The 26406-nt window shown below is 29.2% G+C and overlaps 1 protein-coding gene across 1 annotated transcript in view; it reads left to right on the top strand.

The window, feature by feature from the left end:
* Positions 1 to 6156: 6156 nt before the first annotated feature.
* NLG-5 (neuroligin 5) overlaps positions 6157 to 26406 on the top strand; it is a 148557-nt gene continuing 128307 nt past the window's right edge. Inside the window, 1 exon segment of the mRNA XM_015316048.2 lies at positions 6157 to 7614. The gene's annotated coding sequence lies outside the window, so the exon portion shown is untranslated.

Here is a 26406-nt window from a genome sequence, read left to right as displayed (position 1 = left end):
TCGGCCTTCGACTCGTAGTCTGCACCACACAGCACCGCACCGCACCGCACCATACTGCATTCCGCATTCCGCATATCGCATTCCGCATTCCGCATTCCGCTCGTGAAATTAAGGCTCGTTTATGAGGCTCTTTTCCGCATTTCGCGTTCCGCATTCAGCATTCCGCATGACGGATTATTCCGCATGACGGATTATTCCTCACGACGGATTACTCCGCATAACGGATTATTCCTTATGACGGATTAATCCGCATGACGGATTATCTCGCATGATAATTATCTCGCATGGCGGATTATTCCGCATTTCGCTTGTGAAAACAAGGCTCGTTTACAAGGATCTTTTACGAGGCTCTTTTACGAGGCCCTTCAATGAGGCTCGTTTACGAGGCTCTTTTCCGCATTCCGCATTGAGCATTTGGCATAACGGATTATTCCGCATTCCTCTTGTGAAAACAGAGCTCGTTTACGAGGCTTGCTTACGAGGCTCGTTTACGTTGGTTTTTTACGAGGCTCGTTTAAGAGGTTCGTTTACGAGGCTCTTTTACGAGCCTCTTTCACAATGAGGATGAATGATTCATGATGAATGAAACGCCTAACGCGAAAAGCGTATACTAGTACTATTTAGTATACTAGTATTCTAGTACTAAGTTGTAATAGTACTTACTATACTTTGTGTAGACATTATACTTCTATTATATAAAGTATGGTTTCTTAAGAAGGAAAGCTTTTCTTTAACGAACAAATAATGTTTTATTATACCATCTATTAGGGACGCGATCACATGTTTTATTTCTCATTTTAAATTCCCTCATTTTCTCCTCATCATAGCTTTTCGCTTAGGCCAGAAGACTTTATTTTTTATATATTGGTTAAACAATATAAAAAAATTCTATGCGGAATGCGGAATACGGAATGCGGAATGCGGAATACGGAATGTGGAATGCGGAATGCGGTGCGGTGCGGTGCGGTGCGGTGTGGTGTGGACTACAAGTCAAAGGCCGAGAATAGGAGAAACTGTATAGTTATATTTCGTCTCATTCTCTCGCATTCTCTCTCAATCCTACACGTTTGTCTCTTTTTCTCTTCTTATTTAGTTTCTTGGCCGTTTCATAGACCCCCTCTGCTTCGTTACACCGCCGCCTACCGCTTCGTTACATTTCTTCAAATCACACCCATTCTAAAGAAGTTTTTACTTCAAAATGAGTATCATCACAATATCGAAGTAAAGAATGAAATATAACGATATTTAAAAAAATAAATGTATTATACAATACATACATAGAAATAGAGTTAAAGATAAAGGATGTTACGTGAGTTCGGTAAGATAAAATGGTACGTGCAATATCAACCGAGAAACGTTACAATAAAGTAGAAGAAATGATTTTGAAGTTCGATAGAACGATGAAACGTATTCCGTTGTTAAACTCGATTCGGTTTTCCTTTATTTAAAAATTCATAATAGTATTCGATTCGCCTTCGGCGTTCTATTCACACACGTATATTTGTATATATATATATATACATATATACTTACTTATACAATACTTATATACACATGTATACCACATATACGTATATCTATAGAATGTATCATATAATTACATCTACATATTTATCATATACACATATCTACATATTTATTATATTCTTTTTGGTTTTCTATATACACCTATTTACTTATACCTTTACTATTTACATAGGGCCTTTACTATTTTTACATTTACCATTTTACATACATTTATCTACACACATACACACATTTTGATTATCTAGGCATTGAAAAGAAAATAACACTATTTTTTATCTGGATATTTGTAAGACGAAAGAGAAAATCTGAAATATCTATAAAAACCGTACTACTCTTTGGAAAAGGAATTTCATTAAAATATCTTAGAGGCTTAGTAGTGGGAGTTAAAACTGTTGAGAGCGGGGGTGGGAATGAGCATCACATCTTCCTGTGTGCCTTGGGTTTTTAATAAACGACTTTCGTTAGAAAAAAAAAAAACGCAAAGATAAACGAAAAAAGGATAGGAACCTCTGGCGTCTCGGTAATAAAGTTCTGAAAAAAAGCGACCATTGAGAAACAAAGAGGGGTTCTTCTTTCTTTCTCTTCTTCTTCTTCTTTTACTTATCTCTCTCTCTCTCTCTTTCTTTATATCTTTCTTTCTCATAAGTTTCTCCAAAATCTTTCGACCATTTTAACGATCGAAGTCTAAAGCAATTCTAAAGATTCTCTTTTTTCCTCCTATTAAGAGATGCCATTCGAAAAGTTCGCAACTGTGTTTTTGTTTCTTTAAAAAAAAATACATATATATGTATAGAACTCATTGATAAAATTAAAAAATAAACAAAAATGATAAATAATGATTGTGTTTTTGTACACAACATATTAAGATACATATACATATTTCTTGTTCGATTAATATTACAAAATTAATTTGAATACACGTGTCTCTTATTTCAATTAAAAATTATAATTATTGTTTATCTTTGAGAATGAAAAATACAAAAAAAAATGAAAAGAAGTAGGTACACTTTATTTTGTTGTAATTTTATTTTTTTTAATCAAAATAATATTACATCCTAAACGTGTATTCGTCGTTTTGTTAACGAATAGACAAGTAATTACACATAATTTCGTTTAATTATTAAAAAAAAATCACAGATCTATATCGGTGTCGGTAATAGCAATCATGCATACCCGCTTATTGATTTTATTTATATTCGTTCGCGGTACGTATGTGTTTATAGGAGAGTGGTGGGAGTTAGGGGGTGGGAAAATTCGAATTAAATTTATACAAAAGAATGAGAAAGTAGAAAAGAAGAAAAAGAAAAGTATTGTAATGGAATTTTCTTGAATAGTTGAAGCGGAAGTTAAGAGATGTATATCGTAATATATTCTCTAGTCAAATCGATCATCTAAGGAGAGGAGAGAGTAGTGCGATATCATTCACCAATCGAGCGAGCCAATAGCATCGGTTTAACTGTCAGCATCCAGACGTACGAGTTTCAAAGGGCGTCTAAACACGATCGTAGAATCGAACACGCGTAAACGTTGTAAGCTCAGCGATTATACACATGCGCGTGCGTTTATGCTCATTCGAGATCCTACTCTCTGCGTAATTTCGATCTTCTATCTCTCTTTCTCATTCTGTAACTAACTATCTGTCTATCTATCTATCTATATCTATATCTATCTATTTGTGTGTCTCTTTGAGTTTAATCTCGATTGAAATACACAGAGAGTGAATGTTAAGGAGAGAAGAGAGAGAGAGAGGGAGGGGGGAGGGAGAATGATTTAATCAATTTTGTAATTTCAACTTGATCTTGTTTGATTAATCATAATATGTTCGATATTTATTATCAATTTTATTTATTTGTTATATAATTTTATTTCAATTATTGAGATTATTAATATATTTGATATTTGATATTATTTTATTTTACTTTTTTATTATGCTCAAATGAAATGTACGTTTTAATCTTGTCGTATTTTGATTTGATTTCATTTCTTTTTTTTAAATATGAATTTTATTTTTAATACTTTTTATATAATTTATTTATTTATTTGTTTGATAAAGTTTTATATTTTAGTAATATATTTATCGATAATTAATTTATTAATATTATTTTATTATTTGGTATATCGTTATTTTTTTGTTAACTTTAGTTTTGATTGCTTTAGAAGAGATAAGTATTCATTTTCATATACATTTTCTTTTTATTTCAATTATTTTGAAGACAAAATATTGGCATATTTATATATTTAATTATATCGTACTATATCCTTTAATGTTTTCCCATATAAAAAAATTGGAATTTTATTAATCGTACTTATTTAATTTTTTTTGTCAAAGGAATCATCTAAATCTCAAGATTACACTCATAAAGTTTCCATGAAGAATTTTCTAAACGGACTAAGAGACGCAGAAAGTAGGAAAGTAATTATTCAAACTTATCGACCGTGTTAAAATTTTCGTTTAAGATTGTAGATAGAAATACGAATGATCTTTCCCTTTGTACTTTCCTATAGATCTTTCGAGTTTTCTCGTGGCTTTAATCGATTCCTAAAAAGAAATTTGAATAGAAAATTTTCAAGACCATCGAGAGAGTAAACGTATTTTTATCTCATAAATCCATCTTTGTTAAAAAAAAAAAAAAAAAAAAAAAACTGATAACAAAATTGTATTTCTTGAAATAAAATTTCTAGATCATCAGATTTAAAAGATTTATATCAATGATTTATATCGAAAGATCTCTTGTAAGAATTTAATTAAATTTAATTGAATAATTCTTACAACATAACATTATAATTTAAAAATATTTTATTTAAATTTGATTTTATATTTGTCTGAAAAAAGAAAATAATATTTAAAATTACTATAGAAAATAATATTTACTTCGAATAATAAATTTCATATAAATTCAACAATTTTCAAAATACGAAACAATTTCATCGTTTGTATTCAAAAATAAAGAAAGAAATAAAGCAAAAAGGAAAACAAAAAAAGAAAAACTAAATCAAATGAAAAAGTATGGAAAAAAAATCAAAGTTTCCTTGGAAAAAAAATTGTACATTCAACTTGGAAAGAAGCATAGAAATTTAATAGTATAATTTTTTTGGTAGCTGACCGATCTCGTAAAGAAGTTGGATGGAAAATCGTGAAGGACACGCGAGTTAACATCGAGACTTTTCTTCCTTACCCTTTTACCCTTCTCACTTCTTCCCTCTTTCTCTCTTTCTTTCTTTTTCTTTCTTTCGTTTTCTCCTTATACACTCACCCTTTCAGAAAACTCTGGCGCGCAAGTACAGTGGAGGGATAAGCTTTAGTGTGGCAGAGCAACTCGGAGGACGAAGAACGTATATACGAACGTAGGGACGGATCGATCCCGTGGCCCCTGGAGGGGGGCGCAGAGGTGCTGTAAAGAGAGGGAGAGAGACAGAGATAGACAAATCACGCATACAAACTTTGACAGTAAAGACAAAATGAGATGGAGAATGATACACATACATTTACGAATTAAGTGAGAAAGAGAGAAAAACACACACATACACATATACGAATTAAGTATAAGAGAGAGGGAGAGAGAGAGAGTGAGGGAGAAAAGAAAATACACATACACGTATATATAAATTGAGAAAGAAAGAGAAAGAGAAACACACGTATTCACATAAACACATATCTATATATACTGAAAGAATGAGAAAGATAGAAGTGTGCGTGTAGTGTATGAGAGAGAGAGAGAAAGAAATAAACGTACACATTGATAAAAGGTGAGGGGGAAAATATACAAGGATAGGTGTATACATATATACAAGTAATACAAGTAAAATGATGATGGTGTTGGTATCATTGGTAGTGGAGGGAAAAGCAGATACCTAGTGAGAAGGATAGAAAGGTCCTGTCGGTTTAGTGCGCCGTCGCGACGCCGAGCATCGTCGAAAGCAGCCGAACTTCGTCGTGCTGCTGCTGTTTCTGTGTCTGGTGCTGCTGCTGCTGTTTCTGTTGATGGTAGAGTAGTGGTGGTGGTATTGGAAATAAGGGTGAGTGAGGATGATGGTGATGGTGGTTGGTGGTGGTGGTGGTTGTGCTACTGCTTCTCCTCATAATTGTAGTGGGGAGATCAACCCCTCTTGCTCTATCTCTATCTTTATCTCTCTTTAACTCGTTCTCTCCCACTCATTCTCTCTCTCTCTCTCTCTTTCCATTCCTTCTCCTTGTTTCTCTCTCTCTCTCTCTTTCTCTTTCGCGTGTGGTGGGTTTGCAAAAACAAGCATACGGAGATCCCCAGTAGTAGCAGCCCGGTACGCAGAGCAGACGAGAACGTCAAACCGGTCGGCACTCGCGTTCAGGTTAAACGTGACCACGCGATTACTTCTCCTGTTGTAATTTTCCTATTTTTTTCTTGTTTTCTTCTCTATCTCTAAATTTTTCTATCCTTCAATTAATCTCTTTTTTATATTTATATTTCTTTAATTTTTTTTTCTTTTCTTTTTTTTCCAGATATTCGTATTCTTACTTTTATTTCTTCTCTCCCACCCTCTCACATTTTTTTTTCTATTATTACTTTTTCTTTTTTCTTTTTTACCTATACATTGTTTTCATTCGTTCGTGTTTGTTGGTAATTTTGTTTTGTTTTTCTTTTTCGGAGGTGATGGAAAGGGGTTGATCTTTGATTCCTTCTTTTGTCATCGTATTACATGCGTGCACATTCGTAATTTTTGTTTTGATTTCTGTTTTCGATATCTTCAGGATCCTGTATAAACGATCATCGTCAGATCTATATTGGAAAAAATCATTGTGTTTCTCTTTCTACGTTTTACAAACTTTTAAAGACACAACGTAGTAGAGCAGGAACTATAATTCCTCCCACGTCACCTCACGTGTCTACTACGCGTGATAACACACATCGCATTATATTAAATATTCTACGTCTTACGAAGGACAAGGACACTCTTCGTTGGAATAATAAAAGAAAGAGAGAGAACGAGATAGAAAGACTAAAAACAAAATAATTCTTTTTTATTGCTTTGTTTTAAATTTTTTTTTTTATTTAATTTTGAGGAATATGAGAGAAATTAAAATTAAGATTGGAATAAATTTTTCCTCGAAGATGTGTTTTTATCGGATTAATTATGCTACGTGAACTTTGTCATCGTTCCATCTCTTTTCTTTCTTTCTTTATTTTATTTTTTTTTTTCAAAAGAAGAGAGGAAAATGGAGAGAGGCATTGATTTAAAAGAATGACGTTGAGTAGAAATTGAACGAGCGATTTCTAAAGAAAAAAGAGGTTTTCAAGTGATTCGTTTAGTGCATATTTACACATGTCAAAAGTTCTTCAGTGATTCACCGATGATTAAGTGCGTTAAACGTTCAATATTTTTAGAAACAAATTGGTGTGTTATAACGAATTATAAACAATGAACAAGAAATAAACAATAAGAGAATATAACTCCCGTTGAAAAAGTACATTAAAAAAAAAAAAATAATAATAATGATAGTAATATTAACGATGATAATAAAAAAAAAAGTAACATAATCATAATAAGTGACCATTATTAATATACCATTGAAGAGAATAACATTTCGTCTAATTTCGTGTTGATGATTTAACTTACAAACAGACACACACACACGTATATGTACATATGCATATGTGTTCCCAACTATAAATACGTATAACACATACATATATATATATATATATAAATATATATGCATGCATATGTACGTGAAGATATATGCGTGCACTTAAGTACACAGTCGTAGATAATCGTGTATCCTGATTGTCGTGTATATCCCTGTAACTCGTGCGCTAACAGGAAGGCTCCGTGTTTGTCACGTTTTCGACTAGAGAAGGGTGAGTTGAGGGTGGCGGTGGGGGTACGCTTGAAGAGGGGTTAGTTGAATCGGCGCGGAGCGTGTTTCGGACAATACAGATTATTCCGTGCACGAAGATTACTGGATGCACTGTGAGTACCAGACAAGCAACAGTATAGGATATATTACGAAAAGGCTTGCCACATTGTCGAGGGTGGTTTGTGTAGGTGTTATTAAGTGTTTGAAAAAAGAAGTGGATTTGCAACAACCTTTCGTCGGTCATTTATCCTCAAGTAAGAAATAATATTATTTTTATTCTATTACAAAAGAAATAATCGTTTTAATGTTCGTTTAATTTTTTGTTTTTTATTGTCATGTGTAACTAGGTTTTATATTATATTTGAATTATATTTAAATATGTGATAGATAGTATCGTGTGCTGGATTAAAAGAAGGATTATATTTAATTATGAGTAAAATTGTAAATTAGATTTATTGATAATTTAATAGGAGAAATTTAAATACACGATATAATTTTTTAATATATTCTAATATATATGATAAATTAAGAAATTCATATTCTAGTTTCATAATAATAAAAATAATTTTATAATAAAAATATAGACATTTTTTTAATTTAAAATGTTATTTAAAGTTGATCAAAATTCTTGTAAATGATGTTATAGGAATATATTATTATGTTAGTATAAGTTGAAGGAAATAAACTCTGATTAGAAATCTTTCATCATGAGATATAAAAGAAGGAAAAGAATTTCATGGGAAGTAGTTATAGTCTGGTAAGAGAGAGAGTATGAACAGTTTATGGGATGCACTTGGTGTAATAAGGAACATCATTAGAGCCTGGATATTATCCTTAAGGTATTTTAAAGAGCAGAATGATGGTGATACTGCAAGTGTACGACTCCCTGTCGTCCTTTTCACTACGACGAAAGTTTTCACGAATATCGCGATAACACAAGAACTTATAAGAATTTTTTAAGATATATGAACGAATGAATAAATGAATGAATGAAACCAATCTTAGTAATTAAATATATGTACGTATTATTATACGTATATTTTATATTTATAAAAAAATATGTATATATACATATATAAATTTATATATAAAGAAAAATCGTTTCTTTTTGAACGTAATATATTGCACGTTAGTTCAACTTATTCTAGAGAAAGAAAATATTTCATTCTATTTTTCTTCTCTGAAATATCATATTTGATCAAAGTCAAAAAGATAAGAAATCCACATCTTCTTGTCATTCGCATGATTACTTTACACATAAATACGTACAAACGTAAACGCGTATATAACTAATAATAAATCACGTCGTGTTATTCTTTATGACATCTTTTTTATATTCTTTCATTTTCTTTAGACAAACGCCATACACTTTATTATTATTTCCTCTCTCTTTCTTTCTTCTTTCTTCTATTATCTAACGAAAGTATAAATAAAATTTAAATAATTTCGAGTGAACATAGTTAAATTGTACACAGTTGGTAATAAATCTATATCGAGCGAGTTAACACAGGTGGTAGTATCGTTAATGAAGTACTTAAAGCTCTACGCATGATAATGAAACGTTTATTCTAGTCTACTCTACTTTACTAGTCATCATCTTGTAGGCTCCTGTATTAGAGAGAACTGGAACTGTTTGAATTTTGTTCCATAAGTTTGCACGAAATTGCATCGCTCGAGTTCGGGTACCAGGAGTAAGATTTCTGCAAACGTAGTATTAAATCGACATCATCGTGTTGAACTTTCCAGTTATCTCTCTGCTGTTGGTCTATGTGTTTCTCTCTCTCTCTCTCTCTCTCTCTCTCTCTCTCCATCTATCTATGTATAGCTGTCTCTCTCGTTTTCATTCTCTTACTCTCATTGGTAATCACCACTTTGCTCATCTTTACCAAAGAGATGGGTATATACTCATACATATTTCTTCCTCCTTCTCTTTCTAACTATACATATATATATATATATTTACTATGGTAGATGCTATTCATCTTTCATCGTTTGAATTTCATTAAACAATTCCTTAAGGTTATATAGTAGTGATGGTACTATTGCTGCTGCTGTTGGTATTCCATCGTAAATCGAACGAGCAAGCTTTTCGTATAAATATTGTACGTGCTGAGGAAAGATTTACGTCGATCACATTCCCAATGTAAAATAGTCGAATAAATCGTTCCCAATAATCACAGTCCTTTCAATTTCGCCCCTTCTTTTTATTCTTACTTCATATTTAACGAATTTATAATTGGATAGTTTAGGTTGAAAATGTTTGAAAATCTTTAGATAAATTCAGAGAAATAGAATATTTGTAAGGAAAATAAATGAATTTTTATGTGAATAATCGTGGTAGATTTATTTGTTTAAAAAAAAAAAGAACTTATATATTTTTAGTAAGTTTTATATTTTGTATTAATTGTTTTTTATTTTATTAAGAAACGAATATTTTTTCTTCAAATTGCTCTTTTAATCTAAAATATCGTCTTTTATTTATTTTTCTCGTCTACGTTAAGCCAAAAGTCATTAAACACATTTTCATCTTTTTTAATGAGAAAATTCTTTTTATTTTTTTCGAATTTACTAATTATTATTTCGTAAAAAAAAGCATCAATGTTAATGTGTACAAGCATACTTTTTCGAAAACCGATTTATGCAATTACAAATTTATTCGAGGAGCAATAATTTGGATTAGCATAAATGTTGGTTAGTGACATTTTGGTTGAATATAAACGATATTTTCTTAGTAAGGATATATAAGTAATATAATGAGAATGGAATATGAGACATCGTAAATCGTAAATACGAAAAAAGAGAAAGAGAGAGAGAAAGAGAAAAAGGGAGAAGAAAAGATGGCAGAAAGATACAATGCTGCAATATCACACGATGCGACTAACTGCAAATGAGTTTTTAATGTCTGGAATTTGCAGGTAAATAATACTTTAATGGCGAAAGAGAGAATGAGAAAGAGAGAGTATTTGTCTCGTGTAATGCGTATCCCTCGAGTATCCGTTAGCACACTTATTTTTCAACGACTATAAGTGTTCTATCGTTATCATCTAAAGTAAAACGATCAAATCCTTTTTATTGTATAATTTCATATATATACATATATATACATATGCTGTTCTGTGCATATAAAATTTAATATCAATTTAAATATTTAATTATCCTAATGTATGTTATTTTGTTTGTAAGAATTTTGAAATATTTTATTACAAAAAGATATTAATATTTTTTTTTTAAATCAACAAATGGGAATACGAATATTTCTGTTATTCATTGTAGATTTTACAAATTATTTCTATATGCATAATTAATATAAATATTTGAGAATAATAATAATGTATGCATGCCATGCATCCATACATACATGGATGTATGCATGTATGTGCGTTTAGGTTTGTGTGAGTCCATATGTGTTTGTGTATGTGTTTATGTATGTACATCGAAACTCGATGAACTTTCAAACGATTCAAGTTAAAATCGTAGCACGTACGTATATATGTATGTATGTATGTAGGTATATACTTATAAGTATATATGTACATAGTACTAACGTTCAGGAACGAGCTACTACTTTCTACGAGTTCACTTAGCACCGCGGTTATTTTAATTAAACTTCGAAAGTTGGTCAGTGAGCTGGGTTGCGAGCAGTCGATTGAATTTCCAGTCTCCTCGTTGAAGTCAGGAAGGGTCTGAAACAAAAAATATAAAATTTCTTTCTACTCTCTTTCTCCCTCCCTCTTTCTCTTTCTCATTCTCTTGTCCTCTTTTTCTTATTCATTTTTTTATTTTTACACTTTAATAATTTTTGGTTTTTTTTTATCACGAAACTAGCGAAAAATCAAATCTTAAGTCTCTCGATTTTATTTTGTTAATGTAATTAAAAAAAAAAGAAATTAAATCAATGCAAATATGGTACACAAGTACGTAAGGAAAACGTTTTTTTTCGACTCTATATTTTTTCTTACATTCCAATAAATTATTACTAATTTAACGAATAATCAAAGTTTAATTTTCTTCATTCTTTTTAGTATAATCAATTTTAAAAATATACCACATTACAGATTTGCAACGAAAAAAAAATGTATTTCAAATCTTCATAATGTCTTTTTTTTCCTTACACTCTAATAATTATTAAGCAGCGTGGCAGTTGGTGAAAAATCAAAGCTACTTCTCTCAATTCTTTTTTTTTTGTAATAGTTATATCTTTTCCTGTCATTTTATTCTTATTTGTTTTTTGTTACACTCCAATAATTTGTCAGTCGTGTAGATCGTTTTGTGAAAAAAATCAAAGTTCACTCTGAATTCTTTAAAGTATATTCTATATAACCCCCAACACAAATATGTATATACACGTATATACATATACAAACTCTTGTAGCCTAAAATAAATAAATATACACAAAACATACACACCAATAGACATATAGAGGATGGGTTTATTGTCTCCTAAGCCAAAAGAAGCAAAATTCATTGGAGAACACGAGATATGGTCTCTGTTAACCGGCGGGTGCACCTGAAAACTGTAACTGCAACGCAACAATAGAGAGTAACACAACAAATACATATTCACATACATACATACATACATACATAAATACACGAATTGCAATCTACTAGGAAGGAAAAGTACATGGGTGCAATGGCAATACTAGGTTGGAACGCTTTCGAAAACATATTTCTAGGAAATGGTTATAAATATTTTCAACCTTAACGTTACACTACTTTTATCTAACACACACACTATCATAATTTCTCCCATTGGAATAAACACAGGACCTCTATTTTTCTTTCTTTCTTTCTTTTCTTCGAAACTATAATACTATGGAACACATGTTCACTAATCAGTATATACATTATCCTTACGGTATAGTAAATACCTTTTGTCGGTCTTCTCCTTTAAATAGCAAACCTATCCCCTACCAACAAACCACCCCTATTACTACTACTATTACTATTTACAAAGCAAAAGTTTACCATCTAGTTGTACACATATTCTCTACAGTTTCCTCTATTTATTTTTCTCTTCTATGTTATATTTTATTTCTTTCTTTTTTTTTATTTTTTCCAATGATTATTTTTAGTTTTGTTACTCTGTTTCCCCATTTTTATCTTTTTCTTTCTCTTTCGTACGTTTCCATTATATGTAGTTCCAATAGTGTAGTACAGATCGAAATTCTTTTGTATAGAATTATCAAACTAAACCTATTCTTTTTCTCTTTCACTCACATACTATTACACCAACAACATATGTCAGTTACACAAACACATAGATAAAAAAAAAAGAAAGGGCCAGTGAAAGAGTGAGTGAGTGAGGAAGAAAGAGTAAGGTAGTCTAGGATAATAATGGAAGCATAATTGGATGACCTGAAAGATTTTATAGAAGGCTAAAGCAGTGATAGTATTGGGAGGGTTAACAGTTAGGTTCATGCTAGCTACCGACGACATCGTTTCCTCCCTGTCAAAACTAGGAAACTCGATAATAACGATTTATTAACAAGAACGAAGAGTAGAAAAAAGAGAGTAAGAGAGAGAGAGATATGGACAACAAGGTTCTTTAACATGAATTACAGAAAATGTAGAAAGAGAAATAGAATAAGAGAGAAAAAGAGAGAGGAATAAAATGAAAGGAAAATATAAAGAAGGAGTCCTTAGATTCGAAGACATTTCTACATCGAAAAAGCTCGTTTCTGAGGCTCTGCAACGAGGAAAACCTCTCCTCCATTCCTTTTTTGCAAGATGGTTAGACTAGGTCGATGAATAAGAGAGCAGGAAACGCGAGTAAGAGAGAGAGAGATAATAAAACGTGTCTCAAAATCGATCGTAACTCATTCCTTGAAAAACATGGAAAGGTTTCATGCATGATTTTATATACCTTCTTCTTGTGATAGGTATTAGATATGAAAAGGGTTCATATAGTTTGTATATTATAATTTATCTTATAATGTATATTTTGCCAGATATTTATTGTAATATTCACTTTATATGAATGAAATTAAATTGAAGAAAAAATATAGGTTTTTTTTTTTATATTTTTTTATAATATTACAAAATATTTTATTCGTGAAAAAAATAATCATATAATTTTTCTATTTCTTTTTTTTTTAAATTAATATTGATATAGTATATATAAAAGGAAAGTTAAATATTGTAAATATTTGTATAAAATATAAAGTTGAATAATTAATTTTTTTTTATGATCATACTAACCAATTAAAAAATTGTAATTTCTATTTATGTGAATATAGTAAAATTAAAAATAAAATATTGAAATAATTATAAGATATGAAAATGTACATACAAATTATACTGATTTATTCATCAAAGTATTCACTTGTATGAATAAATAGAAAAATAAAATATATATGTAAATAATTAATAAAAAATAATGAATCAAGCAAAAAGAATCAAAAATGGTATATAATTTATCTTTTTTTTTCTTTTTATCGAGTAATAGTACATCATCGTTCCTTTTTAGACATCGGAGAGAGAGTTATCCAAAGAGTAAAAGTTAGATAGTTACCAAGCGAACAAGTTACTTTGTCTTTAATTATTAAAAGCAGCTAATTGCGTTCGTCCTCGTATAATCCCGGAACCGATAAATATTTATTATCCTACATTATTAACTTCTGTTCGTTCTCGTACCATTTGTGTCCTTATTTCTCTCTTGGTACATTCATTCTTAAATAGATCTTTTCCCCGTACAGTAATCTTATCAAATAACAAGTATTATACCCTTATTTTCTGATTAAAAAATATTAAACTAAATTGATGTAGAATAAAAATACACACGTACAAATGAAAAAACCAATAATTACTATCAAATGCGATCCATTTTCTACGATCGAATTTAATTTTAACGAATTACATTAATATATTTTATTTACGTTAATAATTTTCTAGATAAATTGAATTTATTCTTCGTACATGGAGTAGAAATAAAAAAAGAAAATACTAATCGTAATGACAAAATAAAGAATATTACGAATTCGTAGAAACATTTTTTCCCATTAAATTTTCATTAAATCCATTTGATTTATTCGATCGAATTAAATTCATCGACATGAATTTTTTCTCGATCGTCGATTCATTTTTATCTTGCGGCGTACACTTGGTTACCTGTAAAAAGAAAAAGTATAAAAAATAAAAGACCGGTAAAAAAAAAAACTTGTAATCGTTAAAAGAGGAAAAAAAAATGTAAAAATATCCTGTCGAACGGTGTGATATAATCTACAAACTGACAGGTTTCTAGGAAGTGCCGAACAAGTTCGTAGGATGAATAAGGGGGTGGTAAGTGGGGGTAGTGTTAGGAAGGAAAAGAAAAAGGAATTGAGTAGAGAAAGAGAGGGAGAAGGGTTGTAAGAGAGTGGGTGGAATTCAGAATCGAGCTGTCATCTCTCGGTAGTGTGCAACCCACGGTAAGACAGGGGGTGGAACGATAAAGGTGAAAAATATTGTTGTTTCCTACGAGTTCAAGGGTTACGGTTCGCTGCTTCCTTCTTTTTCTTATTCTTATTCTTATTCTTATTCCACTTCCTCGTTCTCGTCCTCGTCGTCCTCGTCGTTGTCGTCGTCGTCTTCGTCTTCGTCTTGTTACTCACCCCCTTTTTCCACTCACCCACCCGCTTTTACCTTCCTTTACTGCATGAACGAACGAGTTCACTCACTCACTCACTTTCTATCATATTCTGTCTTTCTTACATTATCTTTCTTTCTTATATTTTTCTTCTCTCTCTTACACATTTATATTCCCTTTCCTTTTCTCTATAGAATTTTCTCTTTCTCTTTCTCTATCTCATATTTTCTATTCTTGTCTCTATTACTCACTCTCATTTTCTTTCTTACAATTTTTATTCTCTTTCTTTCTCTATCTCATATATTTTCTTTCTGTTAATCAAAGTCTCTCTCTCTTTCTCTCTCACGTTCGTTCATTCCCTCTCGTTAACTTATTAGCTTTCTTTTTTTTTCATTCTTTTTATTTCTTCTATTCTTTCTTTCTCTCTCTCTCTCTCTCTCTCTCTTTCTTCTTCTATACTTTCTCTGTACTATTTCTTCGTTCATTGGTTGGTTGGTTCGTTCGTTCGTTCGTTCGTTCGTTCTTTCGGGCAGATTCCCAGGATGCATCCAGAGTCAATTTCGTTCGGCTCGGTTCGCGCGATTTTTCCAATCGGCTATCTCCGGCTTCGAGTAACGGGCAACGGTACTCCTCGTTAAAAAAAAAAAAGAAAAAAAGGAAAAAACACAAGGAAAAAAAATGTTATAAAAGAGAAAGCAGAAACAAAAAAGGAAGAAGAATATAAAAGAGAAGAGAGGAAGAGAGAAATTGAGTGAGTGTGTGTGTGTGAGAGAGAGAGAGAGAGAGAGAGAGGATGGAAAAAGCATGATACACAGAGGCAACTCTGGAAATCTCCTGAGATTTCTGGATAAGCGTACCTTCGCGAGAGACGAGAAGGTTAATCTCGACTCAGTTCTACTGTTTTCTATCTCTATCTCACTTCTATCTATCTCTTTCTTTCTTTCTTTCTCTTTCTCTTTTTTTCTCTTTCTTTTTATTCTTAAAACTTCTTTTCCCTATTTTACCCGTGAGAGAAACGAAGAAACGTCGTTGGTCGAAAATTTATGGACTGGCTTCGTCCTCGTACCTTTTTCAATAATAATCGCCTGGGAGAAACTGTCTTTTACATCGTCGAACGAGAAATAGTCGATCTCTCTCTTTCTCTCTCTCTCTCCCTTTCTATAAAGAAAGAGAACAAAAGGAGAATAATATTCTTCTTGACAGATTGTTAATCTTCAAGGAAAACTTGACATGTAACTTTGAAGTTAACTAATCCCATTGTATATATATATATATACAGGATATTATATATATATACATACACTACATTATATATTTTTATTTATTTTATATATTATATAATATCTGCTTTATCTCTGTCTATTTCTTAATATCTTTTTTTCCTTCTTTCTATTTTTCATCGACAGTTCCTCAAACATTTTTTTTTGTTTCTTTTTTTTTTTATATCGATAGATTAACTTCGATAAATCTATATGTTGGTAAATTAATCGAAAATGTTTTTTGTCTATTGTTTGATTAGAATTTTTTTTTCTAAACGATGATGTGTGTATCATTTTATCTGAAAATTATATATAACGCGTGTATACTATATATCTGTAATAATTAAATTTATAATATTTTGATATATATATCAAAAAAATTAATGATAATTAATTATATTATATATTGCATTAATTTATTTATCCAACAGTACAATCTATTTAAATCCTGCTATTATTTTAAACAAAACGAGATCGTATCATTTTATATAAAAGCTTTATAATAAATTTAATTATGTGTTTGAGCTTTAATTAAATATTAATTAACATTACGCTAAGACTTATAGCAAATATTTTATTTCAAAATTAGGCTTAGTAATTTTTTTCTTTTATTCTACAAAAGAAAAAAGAGTTCATTTTATAGAAAATTAATGAAACATTTTATTAGAAAAAGTGCCTCATGTATAATAATAATTTGACAAGTTTCTTTGTTAAAAACTGAACAACAGAAGTAAAAAACACTTAAACTAAATATATAATTTGTTATTCGTCATAATCGATCTCACGAGGTTTTATCGATAATCCAGAAATGAAACATACGCGTACTTAAATCTAACGAGTCTACTTTTATCGACGAATAAGATAGGGATAAAAACGATTCATTTCTAAACCATGTCCACAAGTTTTTTTCTTCCCCCTTTTCTCATCTATTTCTCACCCTTCCTCCCCCCCCCTCTCTCTCTCTCTTTTTTCATCAAGAATACTACGATAAACGTGAGATCGCTTGAAAGGACCTAATACGTTCGTAGTGGGGATTAAAATCATTCCAATTCTGTTTCTTTCGTTTTTGCTCTATGTCAAAAAATTTGTCCAATATCTTTTCTTATTTCCTTTTGTAACAACTTATAAAAAAAAAAGAACAGAACGTAAAAAATTGTAAAGAAAAAATAACGAGGGTTAGGGTTAGATAACGTGTCGATAAATTAACTAAACCAATCGTGTGAAATAAAATGAAAGAAAGATAGAAAGAGAATGACAAAGATGAAGAAGCTTCGTTGGAAAAAGAAAGAGAAAAAGAAAGATAAGAAATAGAGAGAGAGAGAGAGAGAGAGAGAGAGAGAGAACATTTCTCTCGATAAAAATCTTTAAAGTATTGCCAAAAATATGTTGCGTTTTTTCGTCAAAAGATAAGAAAAGGGTACACGTAGAAATGTAAGAAAGTAAAGTAACGTAAGAAAGAGAAAGATAGAGAGAGAGAGGGAAGGGTGAGGGTGGGGTTAAACGTTGTTCGTTTTCAGAAGCAAAACTAGCGAAGAAAATCTAACATAAGAGAAGAAAGAAGGACAAAGAACAGCATTACTTGGAGAAGTAATTAGCATAATAAATTAGCCGGCAAATAAAAACGAATTCCACGCACGAAAGAAATGTGACTAATGACGTCACTCTCTTTTTTCTCTTAACTTTTTCTTCTACTTCTTCTTCTTATACTTCTATTCTTATTTCTTTCGTGATTAAGATAGCAAAGGAGTCGAATCACGGCATGTAATAGTGGCTTGTGTGTGTGTGTGTGTGTGTGCCTGTCTCTCTCTCTCCCTCTGTGTGTGTGTGTGTGTGTGTGTGTCTGTGTGTGTGTGAAGAAAAAAAGAAAAGAAAAGACGAAAGGTTTGGAAGGGTTTAGAGGGTTGGTTAGGTTGGTAATAGCAAAAGGGTTCACCTTAAATCCGGTAAGTCGTTTCTCGAGAGGCCAAACATCAATTAACACCCCTAATCGTCACCCTAACTAAAGCCTAAACCTTTCTCTCTCACTTTCTTTATTTCTTTTTTATTTTTTCTCATTTTCTTTTTGTCTTAACCTAAGTACATACGTGATAAATGTGGATAAGTCAGTAGTATATATGCGCGATGGTAGTAATTCACAAGAAGACACACATAGGTTTATGAATGTGTTAACAACAGCTATGAATGTCTATGTATATACATATATATGTGTGTGTATGTCGAAAAGTAGGCACTGCCACTTGCTGTGAGGTACTTTTCCTTTATGTGGTAGAAGCTCTCTTTGCCAAAAGACTCGTGTGTTTCTCGAGAGAGGAAGAAGAAAAGAGTGGAAATGTAATCTTGTTAGAGTAAGTTGAAATTTGACCTCGGTGTCAGCACTTTTAAGAAAAAAAAAAGAAAGATATATATACATAATACGAGGATGAGAAAGAAATAAAGAAAAAGAATTAAAATTATATGCTTTTTATTTTATGGAATTATTTTAAATATTTGTTCATTTTATTTATACGAATGATGTATAAAATTTTGTATACAATCGTCGTATATATTAAACCAATAGATCATAAATTTCTCAAATATTATCCCTTTTCGATCTTTGTCAGAGATTAGTTTTCTAATCCTTTGGATTAGTATCGTTATAATTTCGTATTCCTCTTTTTAACCATTTCATATGTATTAAAGCATTGTCCACAAATAACGTCGTGTTCTATTTGAAAATTTAATCTTATTGTTAATCGATATTCGAATTTTCTCTTTCTCTCTCTCTCTCTCTCTTCTATATTTACACTAATTTACATACTCATATGTATACAGATTATTATTTAAAAGATCACGATATATATATATATATATATATATATATATACATATATCATTTTAATAAGAATACAAAAGATTCTGAAACGTTCCGAATTATGATTGGTCCTCACGATAGTTTTCATTCTGATAGGTTTTACCCTTCCCCACTATCAACATTCCCTCCCATTCTTTCTTTCTTACGTTATATACACGTGTAATACCTATATGTATATACAACATGTTTTATCGTATTTCTCTGGTTGTTGTGTTGTACGTGAACTCGTTCTATCACTGAAATCACCGGCAGGGCTATTCACATTCCACGGAAAATTGCGCACCAATCTCGAGAGTCATCGTAGACTTTACGTCCTCCTTAACTCGAAGTTTTCACTTAAACGCAGAACATCCCCAGACCGCAGAACATTCTCGTTTCCACTACTGTATTTGTGAGTATTTATGAATGCGTGTGTATATGTAGGTGTGTGTAGGTGGGTGGTTGAATGTATATAAGAGCATGCGTGTTCTAGCCATTCTTTCTTCCCTTTTTCTTTTTTTAGTTTTATTTCTATTTTCTTTCTTGATTTCTTTCTTTCTTTTGCCACATTTCTAACCATTCACGACCAAATCTTTCCCCTTTCACGTATTTCTCTCTTTTTTTCTTTTTCTTTTTCTTTATCGATTTATCGCAAATTGATGATATATCGAAATCTGGTTTTCTGTGTTTTATATTGTTCTATTTTTTTCTTTCATATTCGTCGATACTTTTTATTCTATTTCAAGATGCGTAAAATAAATGGTTTTGCCATTTTTTAATTTCTTATATTTCTTTTTGAGGGTAGAAAGGAATTTTGTTTGTTAAATATAATAATATTTTTTAAATTATAATTAAATTATCATATAAATAAATAATAATATATTATTATATTATAATAAATTAATAATAAATATCAATTGTGCATCAATCATTTGCTATTTAAGATTTAATTTTTTTTATGTGGGTTTCTAAATTATAAGTTTAACTATAATTTTATAATAATAAATTGTAAAATTTTTGCAATTTTTATCTTCAAAGTAATTACAAGTCCAAATTGTTAGATCTTTATTTATATAATATTTATTTATTTATTTTGTTGTTGTTAAATGATCGATTGAAAAGAACGAAGTTCTTGTTTAGTTTGTAAAAAAAAAAAAAGATAAATGAAGAAAGAAAAAAAAAGAGAATGGAAGAAATAAGATTGTAACAATCGTATATTTGAGGTTCGAAAGCTAACTTATCCTTAATCCAGCCAATCAGGAAAGGATAGTACACTAACTGTCAGGACAAAGAGGGATTTTATCCGTCTTGTGTCCTTCTTTTTCTTAATCGAAAGAAAAAGATAGAAAGAAAAAGAAAGAGAGAGAAAAGGGGAGAAAACTAACTGTCTTCTTTCTACTAACAATAGTTTTTATCTTTTAGACACTGTAACCCTAAAAGCGGTCATTGCCTTCGGCTGCTTTTCGTGGTTTGCCGCCTAATTGACCTACTTTAAGAGATTAGTATCTATTGTTATACTTACTTTTGTCACTACATTTATATATTATATATAAATACAATTATTTTTAATTTTAATTAACTTTTAATATCTAAATTATTTTTAAATTATCCTAATGTTTATTAACTTTTGATATTAGTATTATGTACATGTATTTATTTATGTATATAATTTAAAATGAAAATTATATAAAATGATTTTTTGCTTTTAATATGCTATTGCATTTAGAAAATATTTTTACTTTTTAGTCATCAAACAATAATACTACTATTATTATTATTATTATTATTATTATTATTATTATTTTTTAATTATGTGAGAATATGTTTAGTGTATGTAACAATGATCATTGTAATTAACTAATAGACAATTAATGATAAATAATTATTTAATAGAAATAATCACCTCCTTTCTCTAAAAAATTATTTTTCGATTATAACGAGCGAGAAAAGAAAGAAACGATAATTACTCAAACCTTATTTCTATCAAATTTTATCTAATTAAAGATAAAAGAAAAAAAAAACAAGAAAATAATTTAGGAAATCATTGATATATCTGTCCCTAGTTGTGATACATAGAAGAGAAAAAGGAGGGTGTAATTGAAATTGTTTTAGGATCGGAGTCCCTGAGGAATCGTAGAAACCAAAACGGAAAACGAATAAAACAACGAACGTTGGGGAAAAGCTTTTGTGAAGGAAAGAGAAGAGAAAAAGAAAAAGAAAGAAATCGAAAGATAGAAAGAGAGAGGAAAAAAGAGGGGTGTAATTCGCTTTACTTTGAGAGCACTGGTGTGGTCTTACTGCGCGGTTTAACGAGGGGTAAAGTAAACTAATAAGCGACCGATCGTTTACCTTTCTGCGTTCTTCTCTTTTCCCTATACCAATACTACCAAATAAATGCTCCCTTTTTTTCTTCTTTTTCTTCTTCTTTTATTTTCTTTTTCATTTTTTCGAATTCTTTATCTGACTTCACCGTCCGCTTACACGTTTCTGTAAAAAATAAACAGAAAAGAAAAGAAAAATACCTCGAATTTCATTTCTAATAAATTACGTATGTATATACTATTTTTTTATTTATAAATATAGTTATAAATAAAATTATATTTTGCAATATTTATTGTTAGATTATTTTGAAATGATTTTCGTGGTTGTTCATTAGGTTTGATTTTGGTTTAATATTAGGTGTATTTTGTAATAATAAATTTATGTAAACTTTACAACGTGATTCACGAATGCTCATATAAACGCTTCGAATATATAACGTTTTTTTATTGATTATATTTTAAATTGCCCTTTCTGTTTTATTTTTTTCTTGTTTTATTTTTATCTCGAAGAAAACTCTACAGAAATCGTTTATAATCTCTGTCAAAGTAAATAGTAATATAATTATGGGAAATATACTTTAGTTTATGCTAGATAAATAATTTGAAATTACATACTATCTCTCTTTAAAAGAAGTTTAAAATTAATTTTTCTTTCTTTCGTTTTTCTTAGGTCACGTATACCCATGTAAAAATAAATTGTGCAATGAAATATTCCAGTCGGCAAATTATAATCTGGTTTGATGTTTATTCTTTGATAAGATGATAATTACAAAGAAAAAAGAAAGAAAAAGCAAACAGATAAACAAACAAGAGAAACAGAGAAAAACCTAATCAAGCAAAACACTTTTTTTGTTTGAATATTTTTTTGATTTACTGGGGATTAAATATACATATACAAATATAAATATGCAAAAAAGATTCAACATTAATTTTCTTCGAATTAAGTTTTATTCTAATTGCCACGTAAACGTTCAACTTGACTTAACCTTTGAAATTTCTTCACCTTTATTTAAACCACACTCCTCCTACTCCCCTAACTTTAAATCTTCAAACCCCCCTTAAAGAAACGTACAAATCTTAATTTGTAAAACCCTTTTTACATTTTAACCGACAGACTTTACTTTATTTAAATCAAGCTCGAGTATTTATTCGTTAAAAAACTCGACCTACCTGATAATTATAATAAGCAACTATGAATATATCCAAAAAATATATACACATGTTAGTATACACATTACTAAAAAAAGAAATGGAATAAAATAAAAAGTAAAAAGTAAAAAGTAAAAAGTAAAAAGTAAAAAGTAAAAAGTAAAAAGTAAAAAGTAAAAAGTAAAAGTTAAAGTAAAAAAAGAAAGGAAAGAACAAAAATTTAAATGTCCTTTGAAATTGCGAAATGTACGAACGATGAACGTCAAAACCCTTTTTTCTATCTCTTTCTCTTATGTTTCTGACAATTCGTAGAAAGGTACGAAGTATACGAAATATATGAAAAAGTGAGAGAGTGAAAATAAGCGAGTGAGTGAGTGAGTGAGAAAAAAAGAAAGGTGGTGGAGGGAGGAGAGGGGGAGGGGTTAGAGTGCTTTGTTTGAATAGCAACGAAAAGCTCGTTCCTAATGTGGTATAATTATTTTTGCCTAGTAGAAACTGAATGAAAAAAAAAGTTAGAGAAAAGAGAGAGAGAGAGAAAGAGAGAGGATGAGGTTGCGTAGAAAAACGAGATCAGGCCAAGTAGGAAACTTAAATAAAAAAAAAAGCGTCGAGCTTTCCACTTTTTCATTTTTTTTTTTTTTCCGTTTTCAACTTTCTCTCTCTCTTTCTCTCTTCTCTGGTCACCTCAACCTCAGAGACTCTTCCACTTTTTCCTCTAAAATTTTCTCCTCCTACTTCTCCTCTTTTTCTTCCTCTTCATCTTCTTCTTCTTCTTTTTCTTTTTCTTTTTTTCTTCTTCTTCGTCTTCTTTCACCTCTGGTTTAAAACAGCAACCCTTAAACTAAAGCAACCTTTGTCATCATTCGCGACAAATTTGACGGTCTCACATTAATCATGAACGCTATTACCAACCCCGTTTAACGACCAACGAGATACACCCTATGTGATAATTTCTAGTTCCTCTACATAACTTAACTTTACTCATATATGTATTATACATCTAATTTAGAATTGATGTATAATACATAATATAATATATATATAATATATAATAGATATATATTTTATATATTAATGTAAAAATATTAATATATTTATTTAATAATATATTTATTGATAAATATTGTAAAACATATATATAATTAAATATTATTATAAAATATAATAAAATATATTTTATCAATTAAAATATATTATATATATTATAATATATTATATATTTTATTATATTATGATATATAATACAATAATGTAAAATCTATTGGTATATATTGAATTTTTATTATATAATATTATATCTGTTAATTTTTATGTTGCCATTAATAATAATTATTTATTTTCATTTTCGTTTGAATCACGTATTAAATAATATATTTTAATTCGAAGATAATAATAACATTTATTTTCAATATTAATATGAATTTGTGACAATGTTAAAATTTATTACAAATAAAAAAAGAACAAACTAAAATAATTAAAATTATTCTCTATATTAGGAGATTTATGGTATAAAATTGTTATTAAAATATTTTTTAGTTTATAACAGAAAAATATTTTAACGATCACAAAAAATTGTTGAAGAATCTTTTCTTACTGAACAAATATTTTTGACCAATCAAAATTATCTTTTGTTACACTTGTTGTTTTTTCTTTATTTTTTACAGATTAATGTTATAGGAAAATTTAATCCGCGCAAATACTTTGGTTTTACAACATATACATTATCGATTTTCTACTTTTATGTTATACAACTTGAAAAACTATACAAAACGTGTCTCTCACAGATCAGTTATTTAACTATTAACTAACTTTAGTATGTTGTACATATTATATTTCTCTTTTATTTAAATTCAAACTAACTTTTAGGTTTTATACACTGTGTGTGTGATATATAATATAATATAATATAATATAACATAATATAATATAATAAAATATAAATTATTTCATGAATTTATTCAATTATTCAATAAAAAATTGTTTCTCATTGTTCTAAATTTAACATAATTTACATATTTCTCTGAAAATAATCGTATTCACTTTGTTAATACAATTTTTGTATTTTAATATATACAAAATGTTTATTTTATTTTTTATTTTGTAAGATTGATAATCGTAATATTGTAATATATATTTATTAAAATTGGTATATAATTACATAATAATCTGTAAATAATTTTTAATAGACATTTATACTTTCGCATTAATAATTGTTTAGAAAAAAATATGTTTTATCTTAACTTAAAATAATTAAAACTAAAATATAAAAATGAAATTGCATTACGTAGAAGATTTCACGTAACACATTTTAAACTCTTTTAATTATAACTTTGGGGAAAAATTTGTGCTCGTTGAACTAATTATCGAATTTTTCGACAAACTTTTCTTGAAAATCTTTGTTGGGCCTCATTTTCAATTAGGTTAATAACGTTATTATTATTGTTCGTAGTAATAGAAATAGTGTATTTTACCAATTTGAGGTACACAGAAAGCGAATAAGAGTGAACAAGAAGAGTGAATGAGAGTGAATATGAAAGAGAAAGAGAGAGAGAGAAGAGAGAGATGTAGTATAATCTCTATGAAAATTTAACCCCTATCCTTAGTTTCCTTTTGTATCCCCATGGGATCTTACTTCCGGGATGGGTTCTCTTGCATACTACTATGAACATTAAGAGCCTAGCAAGCTTCCTACTTGCACTTTGTCGTGATAATATTGTCTTTAATTAATAAACTAATAATAAAACTTTCGTCGTTTATTCTTAAATAAAGTGTGTGATAAAGACTGACAGATAGATATATGAATACATAAATATATTAGTGAATAGATTTTTACGTTAAAAATAATCGTATTAAATAAAATTCGATCGTAAATAAAACATTTTTTATTATTACATAAATTTTATGAAAATATTTGCAATATATTGAAAGAGTACATTTAAAAAAATTGTTTTAATAATTAAATATATATATATTTAAATTTTTATCAACGAGTGTCTGAAAAAGAAAAAGGTAATACAATTTATTTTTTTTTTTGTAATTCGAGTGTTTAAAAATTGATTATACAATGATACTTAAAAATATGTAGGGTTAAATTTTCTTAACTTAAAAAAACCATGCAAATTTTATAAATTGTTTTTTGATTATTAAATATTTATTTACATAAACGTTATTAATGAATTGGAAATATGTGTCGAAAATTGTATGAAATATTAAACGGACATGTTATTTTCAAATAATTAGAAAATATAACAAATTTTAAAATAAATACAGAAAATAACTGAATTCCGTTAACAACATAAAAGGTATTATTATTATTTTTTTTTGGCAATTTTAATAGCCATTGCTATACGCCCCATCGAATAATAAACATGACATGCCGAATTAAATAGATTAAATGTACCGAACACGTTGGCAGAATTTCGAGTAAAACACAAACGATGACGAAACGGGCTACCGAATTAATAAAACACGTTCTCGCGTTTATTCCGATTGTAAAATTTTATGAAAGTATTATTTCCGAGTGATAGAAAAAAAAATACAAGAGAAAGATATACGAACAATCGTTGGCTTCTAATTTTAAATAAAAAAAAAAAAGAATAGATTTGATTTTTACCCTTTCGAAGCATCTCGAAGATTATTATATAAGTAAAGTAAAAATAAAGAAATAAAAAAAATTAAAAATTAAAAATATTTAAAAAGAAGTAAAAATAATAAATCAATAAAATTAATCATATTTAATATCGTCAACGAATCTATAAAATATTCGCAATTACGCTTATATAATATTTATTTAAATCATCGGCCCAGTTTTATCTCATTCCATATAAAATTATTTTACAAATAATAAAATAAACGATGCATTTATAAAAAAACAAAAAAAATAAAGAGAGGAAGAGAGAGAGAGAGAGAGAGAGAGAGAG

The sequence above is a fragment of the Polistes dominula genome, unplaced genomic scaffold (genome assembly GCF_049000335.1).
Source record: "Polistes dominula isolate Pdom_NZ unplaced genomic scaffold, Pdom_raw_medaka contig_373, whole genome shotgun sequence".
Classification (NCBI taxonomy): Eukaryota; Metazoa; Arthropoda; class Insecta; order Hymenoptera; family Vespidae; genus Polistes; species Polistes dominula.
This window is presented reverse-complemented; position numbering and strand designations above follow the sequence as displayed.